General features: G+C 38.9%; 1 pseudogene; it reads right to left on the reverse strand.

Annotated features, from left to right (window-relative positions):
- Positions 1–16,697: 16,697 nt before the first annotated feature.
- On the reverse strand, positions 16,698–21,419 carry LOC106800733 (olfactory receptor 1J4-like; annotated as a pseudogene).
- Between the last annotated feature and the right edge of the window lie 2,438 nt (positions 21,420–23,857).

Consider the following 23,857-nt stretch of genomic DNA (forward strand, 5'->3'; position numbering starts at 1 on the left):
TCTTCTTCAAAGACCTACTCAGTCTCTTGCGCTTCTCACTCAACTAGCTACAGAATCAATGTGTCTCATCTGTTCCACTCCACTTGCTTGCTTTTCCCTCTCCAAGTAAATTCACAGACTTTTCATTTTAGGTTTTGTTTTTGTTTGCTACAATAAACATTAATGAAACAGATATGAAGAAATAAAAATAACTAACATGAGAAGTTGCATGAATCCTGATAAAGCACTCATAGAAAGAGTTGTATAGATTCTTTCCAGATTCTTTCTTGGCAGGTATCATTCTTTATAGTTTTATGATTTGGTCCTCACTAATAAGGTCACTTCATTATCTTTGGCTATAGGACTCAAGAATCATCTTACCTCCCTTCACAGGGAGGAGGGCTTGGGACTATGGACCTATGGGCAAGCTACCCCAATTTCCAGGAGATTTATTAACCACAATATTAAATATCAGATACACACACACACACAGATTTAGTATTAAGCCTGTTCAGCATGAAGTGCAGGGCTACCCTATTGGTAATTTCTACTGAAGTCCACAGTGGTCAATTCTGTAAACTAGTTTGTTCACTCAAGACCCACATCCCCACATTCTAGCTTGCTTTCCTAATCTATCATACCTGGAAAGCTCAAAGCTACATTTCTCAGATCTTTTACTTCTAAGGTTCCACATATGACATAACTTTAGCCAAGCGAGAACACTCACAAGATACTTGGGTGCACAAAGACTTTCCAAGGGAATTGATTTGCAGATCAACATCCATGTGAGTCTTTGCTGGAACTGAGCCGTCTTGAGCACACATTTGTTCCTGAGGCATCTCATAGGCTGTCCTTTCCTATCTCCTGTTTCATGATAACAAATGAAAGGCACAGTCCCACGAGAGCTAAAGCTTTTAAAGTATACACCTTTCTCTTTCTTCAAATGTATGGAGCAAGTTTAGTCACAATGTCTAATGAAGTTAATGGAACGATTTCTGACATTAATATATGATTCTGATTTCCTTACCTGCAAAAGCAAACCCCAGAGTTTGATACGTGTGTTCACACACATTTGCAGAAGAAATACCATGCTTTTTATGGTTTTGCCTCATAAAATTTTAGTCTCACATTACATCGGATTGTTACAAATTAAGTAATGAGAAAGAGCACAGTTGATATGATATCTGATTTTTATAACTTATTATAAAAACTAATAATCATATTCTATCTACATCATTCTAATCTGGACTTCACTGCTTTTAGTAATCTACACCACAAGATTCTTTCCATAATTTATTTCTTAGTAGTTTTTATAACAGCCTTTGGAAATACAAATCAAAATAGTAAGATGTAGTCCTTGAAAATATATTAATTATTCATAAACAAAATATATATTGTTATTGACATATATAAAATTAAAATTCAGTCATATATTAATTACAATGAAAGATATTGTGACGCAAATTTTTCCAATATCTGAATAATTTAATATAATTAAAACTTAGTAAAATTTCACCTTTTGATATAAACATTTTTTTATTAAATGTTGTGATGGGTTGAACTGTTTCCCCCCCCAAAAAATAGATATTGAAGTCCTAACCCCAAGTACCTAGAATGAGACCTTGTTTGGAAATAGGGTTGTTGCAGATGTAATTAGTTATGTTAAGATGAGGCCATATTGAAGTAGAGTAGACCCCAATCCAGCAAGGCTCGTGTTCTTGAAAGAAGACAGCCATATGAAGACAGAGACACAAAGGGAGCCATGTAACAACAAAGACAGAGACTGGAGTGATGAAGCTGCAAGCTAAGGAACGCCACAGATTGCCGGTGAACCACCAAAAGCTCGGAAGAGGCAAAGAAGGATTCCCCCACAAGTCTCAGAGGGAGTGTGGTCCTGCTGACACCTTGATTTCAGACTTCTGGCCTCCAGAACTGTGAGACAACAAATTCTATTGTTTTAAGCCACCCAGTTTGTGGTACTTTGTTACAGCAGCCCTAGGAAACTAATACAGATGTATTTCACACAAATTTGATTTCAGTTTTGAATTGTACTGTCACTTTCTAGTAAAAGAAGTTAGCATCTTATATCATTTAAATTTTTAAAAATTTGCCAATCTGTGGCTAAGATCCCAATAAGGAGGAATCAGAGTCTTGAAGAAAACAGACATGAGGATTCCCTTGGACATCATAAAGCACCATTTTGGGAGTTTTTATAAAAGAATCAAGCTCTAATAAAAATATAATGGAAGTTTTTCAACCAAAGTTCTAAGGACTATGGAAGTAGAATTGAAAGCAAACACTCATACTTAAACATAATGAATCTTACATATAACATGTATTTGTGTCTAATAACAACAACTCTGCTTTGTGGTCTTCATCATAAAACACGGTCACACAACAGTATGAAAACATTTCTAATGAAATGTACAGTAATTTATTTACAGAACATTCAGACTCTAAAATTAAGTCAATTAATTCTCTGTGAGGAAAGCTAAGGGTGCTGGTAACATTATCAGTAAGCTTAACATTTAAACACAGTGATCAGGGTTGGCTTAGAAAGCCTCGTGAGAATTAGTATTGCTCACTACTGTCACTATTTTTCCAGTGAAAAATAGAAAATCCTACATAAATGTGGAAAAGGTTATGATATCTGGTACGTTGTTGATAGGAAAAGGATGTTACATGCCAGGTCTGTCACTGCCATTAAATCAATTTCCTATTCTGACATTATTGTAATTTGTATAGTGAATGAAATGATCAAATAATAGCAGGAATGATCATAGCAAACAGTTCTATAGCACTCACGGTAGGACAGACACTGTTCTAAGTGCATTCCCATATTAACTCAGTCCTTACAATTCAGGATAGGTCCATTATCCCCATTTTACAGATGAGGAAACTGAGGCACTGCGAAAACTGTTCACCAGAATACGGTAAAGATTGTGGTAGACGGATTTCCTATGCCTTACAGATAGGAAAATCCACAGACGTTTCCAGTTAATAAATTGTGTCCACATTGACAGAGAAGAAAATGCATGCAGAGTGCCTTGGTGACGCTATTTTTAAAATTTGGAAACTTTTATTCACGTTGATTCAGCTTATACTAGAATGTGACATAAGGGCTCTACACACAAAATTGTTGTCCAGTCCAGCTCGTGGATGTGTGACTTGTACAGTCACACAGGGCCCTGCCTCAGAAGCGCCCCACCGGGAAGAGCCTGTGCTGGCTTTGAGGCTCTGTTTTTGCCATCTTAAAATACTTAATTTCTGAACAAGGAGCCCCACATTTTCATTTTACACTGGACCCTGCAAATTATGTAACCAGTCCTGATTGTTACAATGACTATGCAGAAATTAAGTTGTATTTCTTTTATCCATGCTTTAAAATTTGCTTTTGCTTGGGAACATGATTTTATTTATAAACAAGCTTTGGTTTCAAAAAATGGAGCTCCGACTTTAGAGAGTATTGGATGTTGCCATTTAAATTGTAAATATTATAAAATCAATAGAGTTAAACTTGCATCTTTTTAAATTGATGTGTGAGGAAATGGGATCATCCCATCCCCAGCTAGTCGCTGCATTCAGCCGTGAGCTGGTTGTCATGGGAATGTATATTACCATGTTTATTTGAATTGATTATGAATTCAGACTTTTTCTGACAGAAAAAGAAGTTGATTTGGCTCATTGGTTTGACAATGAATAGTGGCTTTGCTCATTAAATAAGGTAAACATATGTTTCAGTTTGCCCAGAGCAGTCATTGTTTATTCCTGGTGTCCTGGCATAATTAGTAGCCCACCATCTTTAGGTTACATGGTGGATAATTTCCCTAAATTGACTGAGTTAAATCTCCAGAGCTAAGATTTTTACTCCCCCCAAAAAAGTGCGTGATAAATGTATGTTATCAAAATTAACAATGCTGTATTAAAATTAACATTCAAATTTTTCTAAACCTTTCTAAGTATATTGGGTTGAACAGATACTTCTAAAAGGCACCAGATAAGATTAAGAGTCATTTGATAAGTCTTGTTAAAGTCTTTTCCATATAATTCAGAATAATTGAAAATCGAGAATCAAATCCTTTTGCAAGTCAGGTGTTCTTTTTATTTTTTTGTTTTCAACAAACTTAATTAGTATCTAATCAGCTGATAGAGCATGATATATAATTTTCATGATAGAGAATTTGTGATTTGGGGCATATAACTTGGAAGAAGATAAAAGAATTATGGATGGGGACTAGGGGGGCGGGGTTGTTGACCCCAGGGTTTTAGGAAGTGAAGCAAAGCTAACCATCACATTTCATTAAATGAGGAGGAGAGTAAGACTTTCTGTACTCTCTACCTTAAAATTTAATCCCCTCCACTCAAAACTGGAAGTGAATGGAGTAAATTTCTATTCCTTAATAGAGCCCAGAAACTAAGGAAGTGCTAAAAATAAATTAATGATAACCCACAATGATAGGGCTGTGTCAAAGGGACACCGCAGCCAGCTGAAAAGCTCCCATTAGCCAAAGCTAGAAAAATTTGAGCAGCAAAATAAAGTAGCATTGGATTACAGCCCAAAGTATAAAATATCTATGAGTTCATATTGATATAAATAAATAATTGAGTAAATAAATATGTAAGAAGAAGAGACAAATATCTCATGCAGAAGAATTTCAAATAATTGTATATATATACTCCACCCTCAAGGAGGGGAAGCAAAACTCCCCACTCCTTAACCACGAGCTGCACCTAGTGACTTCCTTCCAAAGAGTGTGGAAGTTTGGCAGGGAGGACAGTAACTTTACAGTGAAGAAACTTGACAAACACCACCTCTGCCAGGTGGTCAAAGTTAACATCAACAGTCACAAATCATGTTGATAATCTGTACTTTTGATATAATGTGGTGAGATGGCACTTTACCTCTGTGATCTTCCTCTCCAAAACCCATACCTGAAGTCTAATCATGAGAAAAAAACAAATTCCAATAGAGGAGCATCCTACAATATACCTGGCCAGTACTCTTCTAAAGTGTCAAGGTCATCAAAAACCAGGAAGGTTTGAGAAACTGTCACAGCCAAGAGGAGCCTAAAGAGACTTGACAACTAAATGTAATGTGGTACCTTGGATGCAATCTTGGAACAGAAAAAGGACATTAGGTTAAAACTAAGAAAATCTGAATAAACTATGGATTTTAGTGAATAATAATACATCAATATCGGTTCATTAATTGTAACAAATGTGCCATATTAAAGTAAGATGCTCATAATAGGGGAAATTGTCAGGGGTGGGGGAGAGGATATGGGGAATTCTGTAGTATCTTCTATATTTTTCTGTAAATCTAAAACTGTTCTAAAATACAAAGTCTATTATAAAAAATAGTGATAATAAAAATAAATGCAGCTTAACAATCAGAATATCTATCATTTTATTATCATTATTAAACTGGGACAAATTTCTACCTTTATATCCAACAATAATTTATAGAAAACACAGCATATGGAGGAATATATTAAATTATGCCACAGGGATCCAGTTTCTATAATAAATGAACTGTAAGGGAAAAGGGTGACAAATGGGGGGCCTATAAATTGAAATAGATTTAGGAGACATATAAACCAATCAAATGTGAAGGCCTTATTTGGATCCTGATTTAAACAAGAAAACTTCCCCATCCCACTTTGCTCACTGCCTCACTTGGGCTTCCTTGTTCACCTGCCTAATAAACTATCTGTACCCAAGCCCGTGTGACAGGGACTACTTTTGGAGAAACCCAAATAAAGACACCCATCATTAAGAGATTGGTTAAATAAACTATGGTATAGCCATATAATAGCTTACTGTATAATAATTTAAAATAGTGAGTTGTTAGAGCTATATGTGTTGATATGGAAATATTTTAAGAAACTTCCATAAAATATTATTCTCTTTGTACAAATGAATTAAAATAATACATGCATATGTGCTAGTATATGAATAATCATTTTTCTGGATGTCTACATAAGAAAATTAACAATGATTACCTCCGGGTAGTGGAACTTCTCATGTAGCAAAGAATTGTTGTGCTGCCAAACTGGCCCTCTGATTTAAAAATAAATAAATAAATCCCTGACTTGTAGCATTTGCTGACCTCCGTGGTGTAAATACTCCCACCATGTCTGATTTCAAGCTACCGGTGACTTAACAACAGCCTCGCAATAATTCCTGAATAACAATCCATTCTTGTGAGCCAGTAGGGGTCAGCTCCAACACACCACTGGGTGAAAATGTGCACTCTTTATTTTATAACTTTACATGCTACTTGAATTTATATAAATTACACTTTTAAATAAAAATTTTGCTTAAAAACAGAAGAAAAAACTGCTGAACACCATTGCTAAGTTTTCCATTTCCAGTTCTTGGTTACACATAGCCGTGGAAATAAGCCCAGGCCCACATTCCCCGGCCACAAAGGAAATCAGTCAGCGGAGTTCAAGATGAAGGAAATGTAGCCTTCCTATGTTTTTCCTTTCTCGGCTTTCATAAGAACCTGTGTTTGTGAACAAAATAAAAGGGAGAAGAAGAAGAAACGTAGACATGCTGTGGAGGCTTCTATGGGTACCATCTTGTGGTCTTTAGATTATTAAGACGGAAGACACTAGAAGGTGGGACCATAAACAGAAAGAGAAATGAAGAGTACTGGGAAATGTGGACAGGGGCATGACAATTTATGTGCATTTTTGTGACCCTGATCATTTCTTAAAACTAATTCAGAGCCATTTTCTCTTAGAGTGGCTACTACTGCCAGACCATCAATCAAATAATTCTTAAATCTGTCCTAACCCTCCTATAGTTTTTCACGAAAAAATTGTCTTCTTTCTGATTACAAAAAAAAAACTCAGTAGAAAAGAGCATTTAATTAGAAAACAAGAAACCTGCATCATCATCCTAACACAGATACTCTTGTGCTGCAAAAGTCTGCACAAGTCACTTAACCTCTCTGGGCCTCAGTGTCCTCATTTACAAAATAAGAACTTTGAACTATAAGGTTTCTGAGACGCTCTTCGGTTTTAAAAATCCTGCAATTCTATTATTTATGGTGACCAACCCCCCCTTAAAGAAGCTCATTCCTCTCAAGAACTCGCTAAGATCCTCTGAAGTCCTTGGGTCAAATAGAGAGAGGGAAGAGCCAGCCCCTCAGGGTGGATGACAGTGGTATGGCATCAGAATCTGAGACAGAAGTGGGACGAGCAATGTCCAGGAGGCACCGGAAGGACCCTGCCCTCTGAGAGGACCAGGACTCCAGGACAACAGCTGGGGCTTGGGGAACACCAGCATATGCCTCATACGTGAGCGCCCCCCAGTCCAGGACATTAGGACTAAAGACCCCACCACCATGGACAGTGTTAATCCCTTCTGGGACAAACAGTGCCTCACATGTCTGTATCTCTATTACCTCCCTCCAAAGACTGGTTCTTAAAAAGTCCCCACCAAAGAAACCTGGCTCCTGCTCTAAGATCATCTTTGCCTCTGTCTCCTCAAAATGTTCTTTCTTTAGGATCTTCCTCACTAAAGCATTTTCATTTGAGCAGAATTCAACAATATCTGAGGTTGGCTCTGAGCCACATAGATATAAAATAGGAACACAGGATCCTCGTGACTCTTGAAGGGTCACACACACACACACACACAGATAGTATACCTAAAGGGGATGGTATTATTACTGTGGTCCCTGGTGGCAGAGGAGAACTAACTTTAGCTTACAGCGAGATTGGAGAAGACTCGGACACGGGAAAAGGCCAACAGAAGCTTCATTAACTGTAGTTTAAAACCTCATAAGTATTAGTTGACTCTTTAAAAAGTCTAAAAGCCATTCCCTGAGGTTTGTGGGAGAAACAAAACAGTAAAGAAAGTAATTCTCTCTAAGAGCAGAGGCCTCACTCTGTCACTAGGATTGTTAGGGAGCATAAATCCCTACCAATAATCACAAAGATTTTCATGTCACTTTTCAGAGCACAAAATGCTTTTCAGCATATTACCTAATCTGATTTTCACAACAAGCTGTGAGTTATTCTTGTCATAGGAAAAGAAGTGAGGAGTGGATCAGGAGACCTGAGCGCAGGACTGGACTCTGCCGCTTATGAGCTTGTGGCTTAAGTAAGTTACTGCCCTTAGGGCCTGTTTTTACCATCATTTGCCAGAAGAGGAAACTGAAGCTCAAAGGGGATAAGTGATTTGTCCCTACCAACAAGTGATAACATACCACAAATTGGAAAGAATAAAGACCTGAAGCAACAGCTTCTTTATTATGGGGTGTGTCATTAACATAAAAATAATATCCAAAGGCTGAGATGGGCAGGGTGAGCAGAAAGTAGGACTCATGAGGTTAACGAGATAGGAAACCCATCACTGAAAAATTAACGAGGGTTAGTGTTCTAGAGAAATGACTAAGTGTGTGAATACCAGTCCCAGTAGAATCTATAAAGAGCAAAATGGGGTGATTATGACTTACACATGTGATGTCCCCTGAGCCCCAAATCTGAGGGACAACCTTGAGGCAGCCAAAGAGTCATAGGTCCCCACCTGCCAGTCATAGCCAGTCATCAAGAGTCTCATGAAACGGGTCATGTAGACACATGTTCTAGTTCTTCTGGGTACTTTGAATAGTTAAGAAGAGCAGAGACCTAGAAGTATACAGTGCAGACACCCAAGGACTCCCTGTTTAAAATAATCTCTTCTAATTTTTATCCTAAATCTACTGCTTAAAAGTTTTAAGTCATGCCTCCTACTTCCGATGGAACAGGAAATGGTGCTTTTTATGCCTACGTAACCACTTCCTGGCTAGAGATTTCCATCACATTCTTCTCAGTCTTGCTCTTTTACAGCCTGAAGAGTCCTTGGCAGAGGAATCATTTACCTGAATACTTGTGTTCCCAGAGAACTCCCTCCTCCACTCTATCATGCTGAAGCCTGAAGAAGGGGATTTTCCCAAAAGAAAAAGGAAGAACTGGAACCAGAGCAAGAATTTCACCATAGCCATGCCCCAGGTACTCTGACAGCAGCTGAGATAGTGGGGTGGGAAGAAGCCAGGGCCACTGCTTTGTACCCTCTAGGGTGCATCATTCACAACGTATTCCTGTATTGGGCAGTACTGGTATAAGCCCATCTTTCCACTTCCTGTTTTCCTGTTACAATCTCCCTATCTTGAGTTTTATTTCTTCTGGGTATTTAGGGGGAAAGGTGAAAGGCAAGTCAAAGAAATTAACGTGTATTTTTTTTTCAAATATAGCCCTTTGGGAAGTATAGCCGGTGTGACTCAGCTTTACACTAGGAAATCGTAAGTTTGCTACTAAGGACCCCACCCCACCCTCTGTAATGCAGAAGTAACACTATGACATGATTTGGTGCTGACTCAGAGAAGGAAGAACCATTGGTCCCAAATGTCTCTGCACCACCTAACTATTGGTTTCTGTGTACAATGTGTTGTACTTGTTTAGCCTTTCTCCATTAACATTTATAGAATGTGTTTTATGCACTTCAGAGAGTCTGGTCCATTCTGCTTTACACAACTGGACAAGTCAAAAGGAAAATGCAAAGACTCATCTCAGCATTAAAAAAAAAAAAAGACAGTTATTCCACTTATGCAACAACATGGCCAAAAGATAATACACAGAATAAACATCGGCTGAGGGATATGGTAAGTGTATGCAGTCAGTGTGAGCTCAGAAAAATGGTGAGGGACTGTGTCAGTAAAAACTGCATCCAGCTGTAGTAACAAAGAACCAAATACAGTGGCTTAAGCAAAACTAAGGGTTCATTCTGTCACATAAAAGAAGTCAAAATATAGAAGGTCCAGAGGGTGGTATTGCAGTTACACAAAATTATCAAGGACCCAGGTCCCTCTAACTTACGAATCAATTATTTTTATTAGGTGGCTTCTACTCTCAAAGTCACAAGACAACTGATAAGATCTGACCATCATATCCATTTTCAAAACTAGGGCGAAAAATATAAGGGTTAAGGGCAAAAGATTACCCCCAGCATTCTGCCCCATTTCAAGGAACCTTCCCAGAAGTCACACCCAACAACTTTTGTTTAAATCTCATTAGCCAGACTTAGTTACATAACCAAATGTAACTGCAAAGGAGGCTGAGAAATGTAGTCTCTTAGCTGCCCATAGCACCACCTTGAAGAAAACCAGGGTTTATGCCTAGGAAGAATGGAAAAATAGACTGAGTGGGCAAAAACCAAGTGCTGTTACAGCAATATATAATCTGTGTGAAATCAGTGAGCTGGGTTGTGTGATCTCATCTGAGCTCAGTGCAGAGTGGATGTGAAATCGTTGAGATGATGAGAGTGTGTGTTGTTGGTGTGAGCTTACTAGGACAGTGAGAAATATACAGAGCCAGGTGTGAGAATAACAAAGTGGTGTGTGGTATATAATCTGTGTGGGCTCAGTGAGATGGTAAGCGATGTGCACAGCTGGTGTGGATTCAGATAGCTCGAGTGTCCATTTGGCCTATACTGTTGAACCTTCACTAAAGCCTTTATACCCATTTTGCAGCTTTTTGAGAACATCAGTCCATAAGAGCTACCCAGCAAGATCAGGGAAAGGTGGACAATACCCCGTTGTCCCATATGGAAGCCAGCCTACCCCTCTATGTATAAAAGTGGTTTGTAATCAGGGCCTGCCTTCATGGAGACAGATGTTACATTTACAGGTACAGGTGGCCCGTCCTGTCAGTTCCAAGCAGACTCCACTTTGCTATTATCCTTCTATGGCCAAGTTTCCTCAGGTTAGCAAGCTTCATACATCACAGCAGGCAGGTTTACACACCTCGACCCAAAGCCGGAACTGGTAACAAATTACCTTGACATGTTGATTGCTTGCCTTATCTCACCCTGGAGGCCTCCAGAGTCCTCCTTCACATCGCCAGAAACACTTCCAATTACTGCCTTGGTTTATCAGGAACTGTTTTCTTGGTGTTCCTATTCCGCTCTCTACGACCTTGGTTGTCTGAGTGATAGATCCTTTGAGTTGTTGCTGCATCCCTCTTAGATTTGCCCCTGCTTATCTCTGTCTCTGTTCCTATAAGATGTGTTTTATTGCCACACAGACTTGGCTTGTGGCCTCTACTGCATCATCCAGTACTAACTGTCACTCAAGCAACTCTAGAACACCTATAGGTGCCCTCTGTAACAGTGAGTTCTGGAAAAAGAATGTCAAATGCATATTTGACTTCTTGAGTTACACAATGGGAGGAAATCTTTGCTCAAGATTTCAAAGGACAACAGAGAATTGCAACATAAACCGGGAATAGTGCTTGGTTGTTGATCCAGTGAATGCCAGGTTGATGATGGGAAAGAACAATCGATGTGTCATGGGATTGCCAAGCACTGTCCCAAATCCTTCCTGAGGTCAGCATTCCCAACCCCACCAAACCCTGCAGCTCAAATAGCAGCTACCAGCGCAGTGTAAACTATGATGTTGTGGAAATCAACTGCTTTAAAAGCCACACCTAAAATTGCCTTATTTTAATTAGAAATGTGGTTGACAACATGCCCTTAAAATCATCATGAACTCTAAGAGATGACATTGACTCATCGACTTATCTGTCATAATCAGTTATAATTTTAGAAATAAGCACAATGTGAACTCTTAAGAACAATGGTCTGAAAGAATTGATATTTGAGAGCCCATCCTATCTTAATTTGCAGTGCTTCAGTATATTCCCAGAAAATGGTGAGAAATTAATCTTGCGTTCATTTGCCCAAGAAATTACCCATGGTTATATACTCTTAAAAAACCTGTGAGACAAAGTGCCAGAGCTTTGCTGGGATCAGATATTGAGTTTTGTTTCCCCAATTAGGATCTTGAAATGGGTTAGTTATGTTGGATGGGAAATTCCCCTTCCTTTAATACTATCCTATTGAGATAAGTTGGGATTTCGTATATATATACATCATATCATACATACAAATCTAGGCTCTGTGGGGAAACTGACCGTTGTCCACCTTTAGAATGAGGAAGAAGCAGTAGAAATTATCCCCCACAAACCCTCTATTAAATATCCTGCATCACAGAAACATGTCTGGTCTTCCTTGGAGAGGTGGACTGATCCCAATTTCAGGACACCACAGGAACTGGATATAAATTTGGAACACTATGTTACAATTTATAAACGCATAGCTAACTCAAAAACTGGAAAGAATAACAATAATTGCCCTTTGATTACAAAATATTTCTTCTGTTCAAGCATTCTGTGAATTCTTATTACATATAAAAACAACTCCATGATCAAAAAGACCATGAGAATTGTGCCAGATGCTAGATGACAATGTGAGATTGTCAACTTCCACAGTCCTCTTTTGTACTTGCCTGCTCAATGAGATTGAATCTCCCTATTGGGTCAGGACTGGTACAGATGAGGTACCCCACAGCCAGGGTGGGAAGCCAGGCAGAAAAATAAAACAAACCTAAGAGTGACAGGTAGGGGCTGGGAACAGGAAAGCCAATAGGGCTCAGAGCCAAATGAAGAGTTAGGAATCAGATATATATCAGGGGTCAAGATTAAGCTCGCAGGTTAAAAACCAAGCCAGCAGTTAGGAACCAGGAAACTCAGGCACCAGAGTCAGGCAGTACAAGTTAAAGGGCCAAAACCAAGTAAAAAGTGACTACAGCAGATTAAGAGGCATCGTTACAATGGCCTTGATGCTGAGGTACCTGCCGTTTCAGGGAGGAAGGCTCTTACCCCAGTTCTGTGGGAGCAATCCAAGATGTTACCATTCTTGGTTGTGCAGGTAGAAAAAGCAGAGGATCCATGTGAAAAAGGATGGAGTCAAATGACAGAGGTGCAGTGTTTGGAATCACACTGAAAAACACATCATGCCACCTCTATGCAGTGCCTGATGGAGGTCAGAACTTTTAAGCTAGTAATTAACCACATATGTCGCATGAGGATTTGGGGGCACACTGGCCAGGAATAGCCATTAAGGGTCAGGGAAAAAAATGGAAATGGAGAAATTTCACTTTGACACTTTCCCAACTCCCTGTCAGTTCCATTTTCCCACCTCCTGGCACCCTTCCGTGCTGGTTCTCAAGTACCAAGCAATTCCATGCTGCCCATCTGTGGTCCTAATCCATCCTTGGAGGCATGGCACTCAGACCTCTCCATTCCTCAAAGTTTTCCGAGTTAAAAAAATACTTTTTTTTTTTTAATTTGTAGGGCATATCATAGATGCTAAGAGGAAAGCAGGTATATCAAATTAACCTAACTGAGGTATAAATGATGAATATGCCTAGTGCTCCTTAAGGTATTAGAACTTGAAAGGAAGAACTAATTAACACAAAAGAACCTCTAGAGCTCTGTCCCTAGCACTCTAGATGAATAGGAGTTAAAAAAAAAAATCTGTCTCTCTTTTAAAAAAGTTACTTAAGCATATGACTTAAACTACAGTTTTTTAAAAAATTGTTGGTTTGTCTTCACAATAAAAAAATACTTATTAATCAAGATCCTAAGGACTCCGTTCAAAAACAATAACTGATTCATCTCCCTTTTTAATCAAATATAGTTCTAGGAATAAACACAGACAATCTGAATTTAAATGATTTCTCAAAAATGATACTGAACATATAAAAAAATTCAGACATTTCTGTTTTCTAGGACAAGAGATAAATTTTCTTTTTTTTTGAGGAAGATCAGCCCTGAGCTAACATCCATGCTAATCCTCCTCTTTTTGCTGAGGAAGACCGGCTGTGAGCTAACATCTATTGCCAATCTTCCTCCTTTTTTCCCCCAAAGCCCCAGCAGATAGTTGTATGTCACAGTTGTACATCCTTCTAGTTGCTGTATGTGGGACGCCGCCTCAGCATGGCCAGAGAAGAGGTGCATCTGTGCGCGCCCGGGATCCGAACCCGGGCTGCCAGTAGCGGAGTGCACGCACTTAACCGCTAAGCCACGGGGCCGGCCCCGGACAAGAGATAAATTATTACTGCACAGTGGAAAGAGCATGAACTCAGTATTGCCTTGGCAAGTGCCTCCTCATCTCTGGTCACAGTCTCCTCACAGAGATAATAATATATACTTTGCAGAGTTCTTGTGAAGATTACAAATAGTGCATGTGAAATATCTAGCACAAACCCCGGCGCATTGCAGGTGTTCACTGAATAGTAGCAATTCTTAATATTAGCTCCCTTGTCTAAGGACTTTCCAATAATCTTTTACTGTAAACATTTCTACCTAGACAAAAGGAGAGAGCGTATGGCAGGAAGAGCATCAGGGGTAGCAGTAGAAATTCCTCTGTAAGATCCAGGAAACGGGGTAACGACCCCAGCTTTGTCACCAGTGGGCTGTGTATGTCTTTGCAAGACATTTAACTTCTCCGGGCCTCAGATTCCTCATCTGAAAAATGAGAGATCTGAACTACATAATAACTTGGGTCATTTTCAGATCTGGGGGTCTCTGCCACTAACTGATTCCCAGGCAGAGAGAAGGCTGGCAAAAGGTTGTCTCTACCTGGGGACAGCATATCCCTAGATGATCAGAGGTTTACCCAATGGACCTCTGCAATAAACAAAAATTAAAAAAAGAAAAAAGAATTAATACCTCCCTTCCTGTGATGCCACAGTCTTGTTGACCCACTGTGGATGTGCTAATCTATAACGAACATCTCCTTGAACCCCTGAAGGAATGTACCACTGTAATGCTTGAGGTACGTATTTTTGTTTTCAAATGGTATATAACTGCTGAAAATTGCTGTTCTCCAGAGCATATGTTTCCCTTGTGAAGGCTGTGACTCCCAGGCTATAGATCTTATTTTGGTTGAAATAAAACTCTCCTTTCCTTTACTATAGAATTTTTATTGATTATTTGCATGGACACCCTGATAATGAGCAGTCATTCCCTTTTCCACATTATGTTTACTTATATGCCAAATCTTTGAAGACATATTTAGTAATTTCAGAATCTCCAACTCTTCCCAACATTAATGACAAACTAATTGCAGCTCATAAATTTGTTTACAGGTTATTTTCTTCATTATAAGTCTATGTAGACAAGATTATGTGTTTAATAATTACTTATCTTAGTTATTTTATTTTCACCTTTAGTCTAATTATGGGATTAGTTTGAAATATACTTACATTTATTTCTTTTCTTTTACTCTATTTTGCTTTATTCCTCACTCTCTCCTATTTATTTTTAGTACGTAAAGGAAAATATAGTCAAAACTATATAAATAAATATACTCATCTTCCAATCTTCTCTAACCCACTCCCACCAACTTCCTGTAGACAAGCAATCTCATTAGTTTCTGGTTTATTCTGAGTATGTTTCTTTTTTGCTCAAATGGGCAGATACATGCTTATTTTATTTTTCCTTCAGTTTTACACAAAAAGTAGCATGCTATATATGCTTTTTACGCTTGGGTTTTTTCCATTTACCAATGTATTATGTAAATCCTTGCAAACTGATTCATAAATATCATTGTCATTATTTTTTCACAGCTGCAAAGTACTCAATTGCATTGAAATTCCATAGAGATTCCCTTTGGAGTCCTTGAATGAGATAGGGGTGATTAATGTACTAAATGTCACTGAATTGTATATCTCAAATGATTTCATGTTATGTATATTATACTACAATAAAAAATTTAAGAGAAAACAAGAATTAATCTCAACATAAAGCACAGAAAATAATTATAAAATAATGGTAGTTTATGAGTAATAAGTCAATAGAGAGGTAATGGAACAAAAAATATATATTTAATTAATCAAAAGGGAGAAAGAGAAGACAGAATAAATATGAAACAGACATCTCAAATAGAAAACCTATGGTAATGGAAACTATAAATGCAAATATATTATGATGACATTAGATGTTACTAGATCAAATTCTCCAGAAAGATAACAAATGTTTATTTGCATAAAAAGAGCAAAATCCAACTTTACACTGTTACAGCAGACACTTCACAGATATAAGAACATAGAACAGATAAAAGTAAAGTGATTGAAAAGAAATACAAATAAACACTAACCAAAAGAAAGTTGGTCAATTTATGCTAATGACAGAAGAAGCAAATGAGATGTTAAGGTAGGAGCCATTGCTGGAGATAAAGAGAAATATATTCTAATTATAAATGCAGTAATGTGCTGAAAATGCATAAAAAATGAATCTCTCTCTCTCCTTTTTTTAAAATGCCTTGTTTTGTAGCATGTCCCAATTTCCATAATGTCATTATTCCCATTAGGGTTCATTTAAATCAGGATCATCAAACGCAATCAATCAAACATGATGTCATTGAATGTGGAGATGGGAAAAAATTTGCACAATCGGCTTGAAGTCATAGCAGAGAGATTCATTACACCACTACATAAAAGAATCAGTCCACCAGGAGCAGATTGTGATGCTAAATCTGCGTGTGCTAAAAAACATAGTATAAAAAATACATAAGCAAAAACTGACATATTGAAAGGGAGAAAAAGACAAATTCACAATAATAATTGTGTGACATGTTTTCCATAAAATTTTGTGCATATCTTATGAGATGATGAACAGGTAGAAAAATTAATAGGGGTAAAGAATATTTAATAATTCAAGTAGCAAACTTGACCTAGTTGACATATTAATGACATATTAATGACTATACATGACAGCAGAATGCATATTCCTTTAAAGTTATACAGAGTGGTCAATCATACAATAATATTAGAAAATACATCTCACTGTGTTCATGACTACAATAAGAGGATTTAGTGATTGTCACTTACAGAAGTTAGCCCTATTGACAAATATTTCTAGTGCCTGTTTTATATCTCTTTTCCTCAAGTTATAGATGAAGGGGCTCAGCATGGGTGTATCTTCTGTATAGATGACTAAAACAATTATTCTTGCCATTGGAGCCCCATGATGAGGAGAAAAAGTAAACACCTGCAATGATCCCATTGTTTACAGACACCACAAAGAGATGGGAGCCACAGGGAGAAAAGGCTTTAACTAGTTTCTTCGTAGAGGGGACTCTCAGGACGGTGGTCCCTATACAGATATATGGACCCAAGATACTAATCAAAGGGAAGATGACAAGCATTGCTCCATCAGTGAACAAGATCAGTTCATTGAGGGAAATGTCTGAGCATCTCATTTTCAGAAGCACAAGGAGGTCACAGAAGAATTGGGCATGGTATTGTCAACACAGAAGGACCGTTGGACCAAAAGAAGGGTGTGCAATAGGGCATGTGCACACCTTAAGAACAAGGACTCAACTACCAATGAGCCATACAGACCCTGCCTCATAACAGTTGTGTAGTGGAGTGCGTGACAGGTGGCCACATACCTATCATACACCATCACTGCAAGGAGATTGTCAAGACAGGCAAAAACTATGGAAAACAACATCCCACATAGGGGATGGATTGCCGTCTAGTCTACATGTTCTTGAGCATCTTTGGAACCATGACAAATGAAAGGGAAATGTCAGAGAAGGCCAAGTGGCTGAGGAAGAAGTACATGGGGGTGTGGAGGCGAGAGTCCAGACTTATGAACAGGATGATGAGCAGGTTCCCCAGCACCGTGGTCAGGTACATACCCAGGAACAGGGCAAAGAACAAGCCCTGCTGCTCTGGTCGGATGGGGAGCCCAAGGTAGAGGAATTCAGACATTCTGCTCGGGTTCTCAGACCTCTTACTGCTCTTCTATATGCTGGGGATGAAGAAGGTGTGGGAATGTCACAAACCTAGAAAAGATGATCAGGACCATGACATCTCATACTGTAATTCTGAGGGAAAACAAGGAATATATATATATTTGCTGAGGAAGACTGGCCCCGAGCTAACATCCGTGCAAATCTTCCTCTACTTTTATATGTGGGTCTACTTTTACATGTTGCGGAGCAATAGTGTAGGTCCACGCTCGGGATCTGAACCCGTGAACACGGGCCACCAAAGCAGAATGAACCAAAATTAACCACTATACCACAGGGCCAGCCCCTAACAATGAATTTTTAAATACATTGCTATTAATTTCTCACACCCATGGATGCATGCATCTTCCCTCTGTCCCAGTCCGGCTCCAGGAAAACATCACACCCAAAAGCAACCAACAAGACGTCTTTGCACAGAAGCAATTGAATGTTCACTGCTTTCTTGAACCATTATTTATTAAACATTGAATCTGAACATGGACCTCTACTAAGGACTGAGGAATGCAGCAGTGAACAGAAAGACAAGGTCCCTGCCCTCTGTGAGTGTAGATCTTGATGAGCATAGAGGGATGATTCACTACACCAAGTCAGAGCCAAATCATAATTCACTGTGGCAGAAATAGTAGAATAGCCTCTGCAAACTGGTATCAGTCGTTTCTGCCTTACAGTAATGTGAGACTCCAGTGCTGTGGCCGCATTGTTGGAGCATTGTCACACTCTTCCTGTGAACCTGGCTGGGTCCCAGTGACCTAGAGCTGTAAACTCAGAGTCATTCTAGAAATGAGTGGTCATTTAAAACTGTTTGATGCCAGAAAGCTCCCAAGCCAGAGTAGTCCACATACTATCTTTCACAAGAATAGTGGACATTTTGGTGAGCATTTGGGTACTAGGCTAAGGACTTTACTTACATTTCCTCTTTAAATCCAGACATCAACCTCTCATTCCCAGATTTTTAAAAAATCTATTGAGCTGTCTAAGAATTAATGTTCTTCCCCCTATAGTAGCTCTTAGGAAATAGAAACACAAATGATATAAATTCTATATATATACAAAGTATATATACCTACTACCATTTTCTGTAGGTTAAAAATTATAACAAATTGACTAATTTATGCAGTTCTACCTAATACTACTGTGTGATCAGAGACCACCCTCTCAGCCACTACCCATGGAAACTTCCCCCATCATTGGTTAGGAGCACCAGACAACCTGTGTTGCTTTAGGGCTGCAAAGAAGCCAGTGTAGTTCAAAATGTTTTTGGTTCTCTGCTAGATTGTTCCCATAATTGATATTGATCTATTTTCCAATTGCAAACAGACTCTCACAGTCTGTTATCATTTATTCAAAAAATAAATATTTATTGAGGACCTGTAAGTTTCATGAGGTAAGTGTAAATACCTCCATTTTATAGACTGAAAGCTGAGGCCAAGGAGTTAAGTGATTTCCTAAGGATTCGCAGATATTGGTGGCGGTTCTGCACTCTAACTTCACAAAGCATGATGCTAATTTGTCTTTACCTGGAACATTAAGTGAAGAGTTGAAACTCTGAGTACTCAGTCACTCTCAGGTATATGAAAATCATAGCAGATCCTTTTTAGAAACAGGGAGTTGCTTGCCCACCAAAATTGCGGCCTTTTTGGCTTCCAAGATGCCCTTGGCAATGACCTTCACTTCATATGCATATTAACCCACAGTCAATGGTGCTCCAGAGGAAGGGCAGTGAAGGAAATATTTGAGTCATGGGGGAAAATCAGAAGCCCCCAAACATACATACAAATCACCCCCCCAACACACACACACACACACACACACACACACACACAAACAGACACTACCGATTTGAGGACTCCAGTCACCTGTGACCAGTTCCCAGCCTAACGGAAGGAGAGACAGTATGTGCTTCAGCTCATAAACACTCATATACATACATACAAGTCATAAATAACACACAAAGTGAGACATACACAACACACTATGATGTACCACTCACCCACAAATGCACTCACAATGCACATCAACACGCCTGCCACAGGACACACCTGGTAAACATGCAACTCACCACATATACATAACTCATCACTGTACAAACACATGGTCAAACACACACACGGCCACACACAATGCAAAAACCTCACAAGAAACTCGCACAAACACACATGCACACTCAGCCACACACTCACCACAAGCAGCACTCACACTCCTGTTTCTGAGAAGCGTGCTTTGGCCCCTTCTGTCCCACACCCTTCCCAGGAAGGCAGCCAGTGTGAGGCAGTTAAGCCTGTTCACACAGGCAGTCATTAAACCACCAACAACCCATGCATGTGGTAACATACACATGGTAACATACACACAGACAAAAGCAAGAAATACACATTCCTGCTCTCACACGTGAGTGTGCCACCCACAAACACAGCTGACACATACACCAGCACCCTGGTGAGCAGAGGTTTGAGCCCTCTCTGACCTCAGTTCCTTGGTGAGGTCAGGCGTTTTCTTCTCCAGCAGTGGAGATAATAATCTCTTTCTTGATGCTGGGCCCTCATTCACTCAGTTGTGACACCCGCCCAGTGTGGGAAATGTCCCTGTCATAACAACAGAGGGTAAGCATTTATTATCACAGGCATGAAACAGGAGTCCCTAATCACACATTAAGAGATTGACAACTTGGTGTATGTGCACTAAAATGGAGCCCAGATTGGGTCGAAGTCAGCAAAAGAAATCAGGCTGTGAGTCGCATACATAGTAGACACACACACACACAACTATCAAACAACATGAACAGAAGCATACATAATGCATGCAGACACACACCCATGAACACAAAATCACACAAACCCACAAACACACAGGCAGATCCATCACCAAGTGCAGATTTCCAGCTCCCTCTGACCTGTTCTCATTGTTGTTGCGCTCAGACACCTTCTGCTCCAGGGTGTTGCCCAAGACCTCAGCTTCTCTTCAGGAGACTCAGTATCCAGACAAGCAGAAGATATCTATGGCCTCTCCACTTCTACAGATTCATATTCTTTAACCAGCTCCAGAGAAATGAATAAAAAAATAACAGTTTAATTACCAGCAAGAGAACTGAAACAACATCCCCAAGCTTTTGGCTAAAAAGATTTATTTTAAATGTTATTTTGAAATGATCTCAGACTTAAAGTTGCAAAAATGATACAAAAAAATTCCTACCTAGGCTTCACCCAGATTTCTCTAATGGTTAACATTTTATTCTGTTTACTTATATATGTACGTATATTTCAGGCATAGATTTTTGGCATGTCTACCACACAGCACATTATCAGAAGGCATATAGTGTCAATTTTTCCAATTACTGGTGATTTTATCCTTGGTCAATTGGTTAAGGTGGTGCCTGCCAGGTTCTCTACTGTAAAGTTACTATTTAACCTTTGTGATTAACAAGAATCATTTTGGTAGATATTTTTAGACTATATAACCATAATTTTTTTCCTTTTGAAATCTCATTCACTATATTTAGCATCCATTTGTGATTCTTATATGACTAAATTATTGCAAACGTCATGGCCAAAGGATGAGTTTCTAATTCTCTCATTTCTTCTATGTTTATCAGTTGTATTGGCTTGTAAGAAGAACTTTCCACCAGCTTCCACTTGTTTGATTTTTCATTAATTTGTTCATATTATTATGGACTCATGGATTCTTGTTTATTTGAGTCATAATCCATTTCTGGTCTTGTTCATTTTGAAGCTCACATTCTTCCAGATTTGGCCGGTGGCAGCCCCTTCAAGCCTGATCTGTGTCCCCATGGTCTGTTGAGCACTTTTTACTTTCAGGCTCAGAAAAATTTTCTTGGATAATCTTATGTCCTGGCCCCAGCTTGGAATAAGCCATTTTGCTGTGTAATCTTGGTCCCTTTTAGAGGAGAATGGTAAAGAGCAAATTTGGCATTGAATGTGTTCATTTCTTTCAAGCCCTCTAAATGATCTCAGAGGATACAGCCGGGAATTATATATAAAAGAAACACTAGTAGTAGAAACTAGAAACTAATAAAGTAAGGGAATGCTTACCATAGGAGGGGGTCAGGAGTGGAACAGAAAGAATGGGGGATGGGAACAGTACAGATGTTGATATATAATATATAAATTTCATTCTATTTATAGATTTTTAAACCATGAGCTCAATTTGATATCTCCAATTCTAGTTTGACACCACAGAGTTCTTTTTTTTTTTAACCTCTACTTTCCCATGTACATGACACCTTTCCCTTGATAAGGAAATTTTTAATAAATATATTAAAGTATATGCTGTGGCCCTTTTGTTCCAAACTTGATTTGGCCTGAATTTTATTTGAACCAAAGAAGCCTGACTTACGGCCTGTCAAACATACATAGTATATGTGCTTTAATCAAGTAAAGAATGTACTTTTTAATGATTAGAATAAATGTCTCCCTTTCTATGATGCCAGGGGTCATGTTAACCTACTGTGTACATGTTAATTGTAAAGAACACCTCCTTGAACACTTGAAAGAATGTACTCAGGTCATGCTTGTTGTATGTATCTTTGTTTTCAAAAGGTATATAACCATCCTGAAAATTTCTCTTTTCCTGAGTGCTTTCCTCCCTTGCAAAGGATGTAACTCCAGGGCAATAGTCCTCAGTTTGGCTCAAATAAAACATTTTTCTTTGCTTTGCTATAGAATGATTATTGATTATTTGCATCGACATTTCTCAGTGAGACAGACAGACCACCTGGAGCCTTCTTAGAACCAGCACTTGGTACCAGCACAGGCCCATGGTGCCCTTTCAGCTTCACAGCACTATTCAGATGTTATGGTGAGTTCTCCTGAAATCTGGACTTCCTTATTTAAGTTGACAGTCCTGACTTTTATTTGAGCTGCTTCCAGACATAAGACTTAATATCTTAAGGGTGCACCGGTAGTTTTCCTAGGTAAAGGGAACCTACGGGGAAATTTGGAGTGAACTGGGCTGGCTGAACTTTCAATTTGGCTTTAAAAATTAGAGAAGATTTACGCTTATAAGGTCTGAACAAATTCACTGACAGCAAAATGAGAGGCTGAACTCATTCAGCTCCAAAGGAAAAGGACACTTGTTCCTTCCAGTTGTAAGGCATTCTCAGGCAACTGAGAATCTAGTGGAAGTTTCTGAGGTCAATCCCCACAATGTGCAGTGGTCCCATAGGGAACTCCTTTATGAGCATTCACGTTAAGTAATTGATGACTCTTCCAGGGACACCCATGTAAGGTTCGGTCATCCAGTGTTCTGAGCCCTTAGAGTAGATTTAGATGGCTGGCAGGAGAAACTGAGACATGTAAGATAATGTTCATAGCCTTTTAGGAAGTGACACTCACATGCAGCACACTTTTGACCCACTACACTGCCCTTAGGAATTGTTCGGACTTTATATTAAAATGAAACTAAAAGAAAATGGGAAACTGCACTTCTAGAGCCGACAAGCTCCTGGACGGGCAACCACCCACTGGAGCACCAGATGGTCTTATGTACAATATGTACAGAGCCTTTACTTGGAAGTAGTTAACAAAATGTGAAAATTTAATAAAAGATAATTTAGCTCTTAGATGGCCAATGGGGAAACCCTACTCTAAGTCTTCTTTGGCAGAAATGCCTTTTTCGGGTACTCCAGCTGGCTACAGGTATAAGAAATATGAGGAGAATAGCTGTATATGGCTCAATCTTTCGATCAAGACAATCTGGGTTAATTTAAAATTACAGTGGCTTCTTTGGGACTCCCTTGAGCTTCCAGAAGTTATCTTTTTGTACACCAGATTTGAGAAGCTTGGAGCAGACAGATTAAATGCATCTTTAATCTCTAAAGAGTCAAGTGTGCCACCTTCCAGCACACCTACTCAGAAACTAATTGTTCTGGAAGTTGTAAATATTTACAAATAACTTCAAAATCTTAGTAAGGTGGCTTCATATCCTGAGAGCTTGGCTTGGTAATCAGTAGGTTGGGGGCTACAAAATGTGGTCGGAAAAATTGTGGGTTGCATCCCACTTACAGTCAGATTTGGTTAGACAGAAATGTGGGTTGAACTGTATTTGAGGCTAAGGTCCTAACAAACTGCCACCAGCCTCAGGGGAATTACTTTGGCCATTAGAAGGAACATTCCATTTATATAACATCGTTTAAGAATTGCACTTAAAAACAAAGGCTTCAAAATTCCAAAAATAGCCTTATTGAAAGTTTCATAGCAAAAGCTAATAA

The sequence above is a fragment of the Ceratotherium simum genome, chromosome 29 (assembly GCF_057802395.1).
Source record: "Ceratotherium simum simum isolate JZ-2026a chromosome 29, ASM5780239v1, whole genome shotgun sequence".
In the NCBI taxonomy this organism is placed as follows: Eukaryota; Metazoa; Chordata; class Mammalia; order Perissodactyla; family Rhinocerotidae; genus Ceratotherium; species Ceratotherium simum.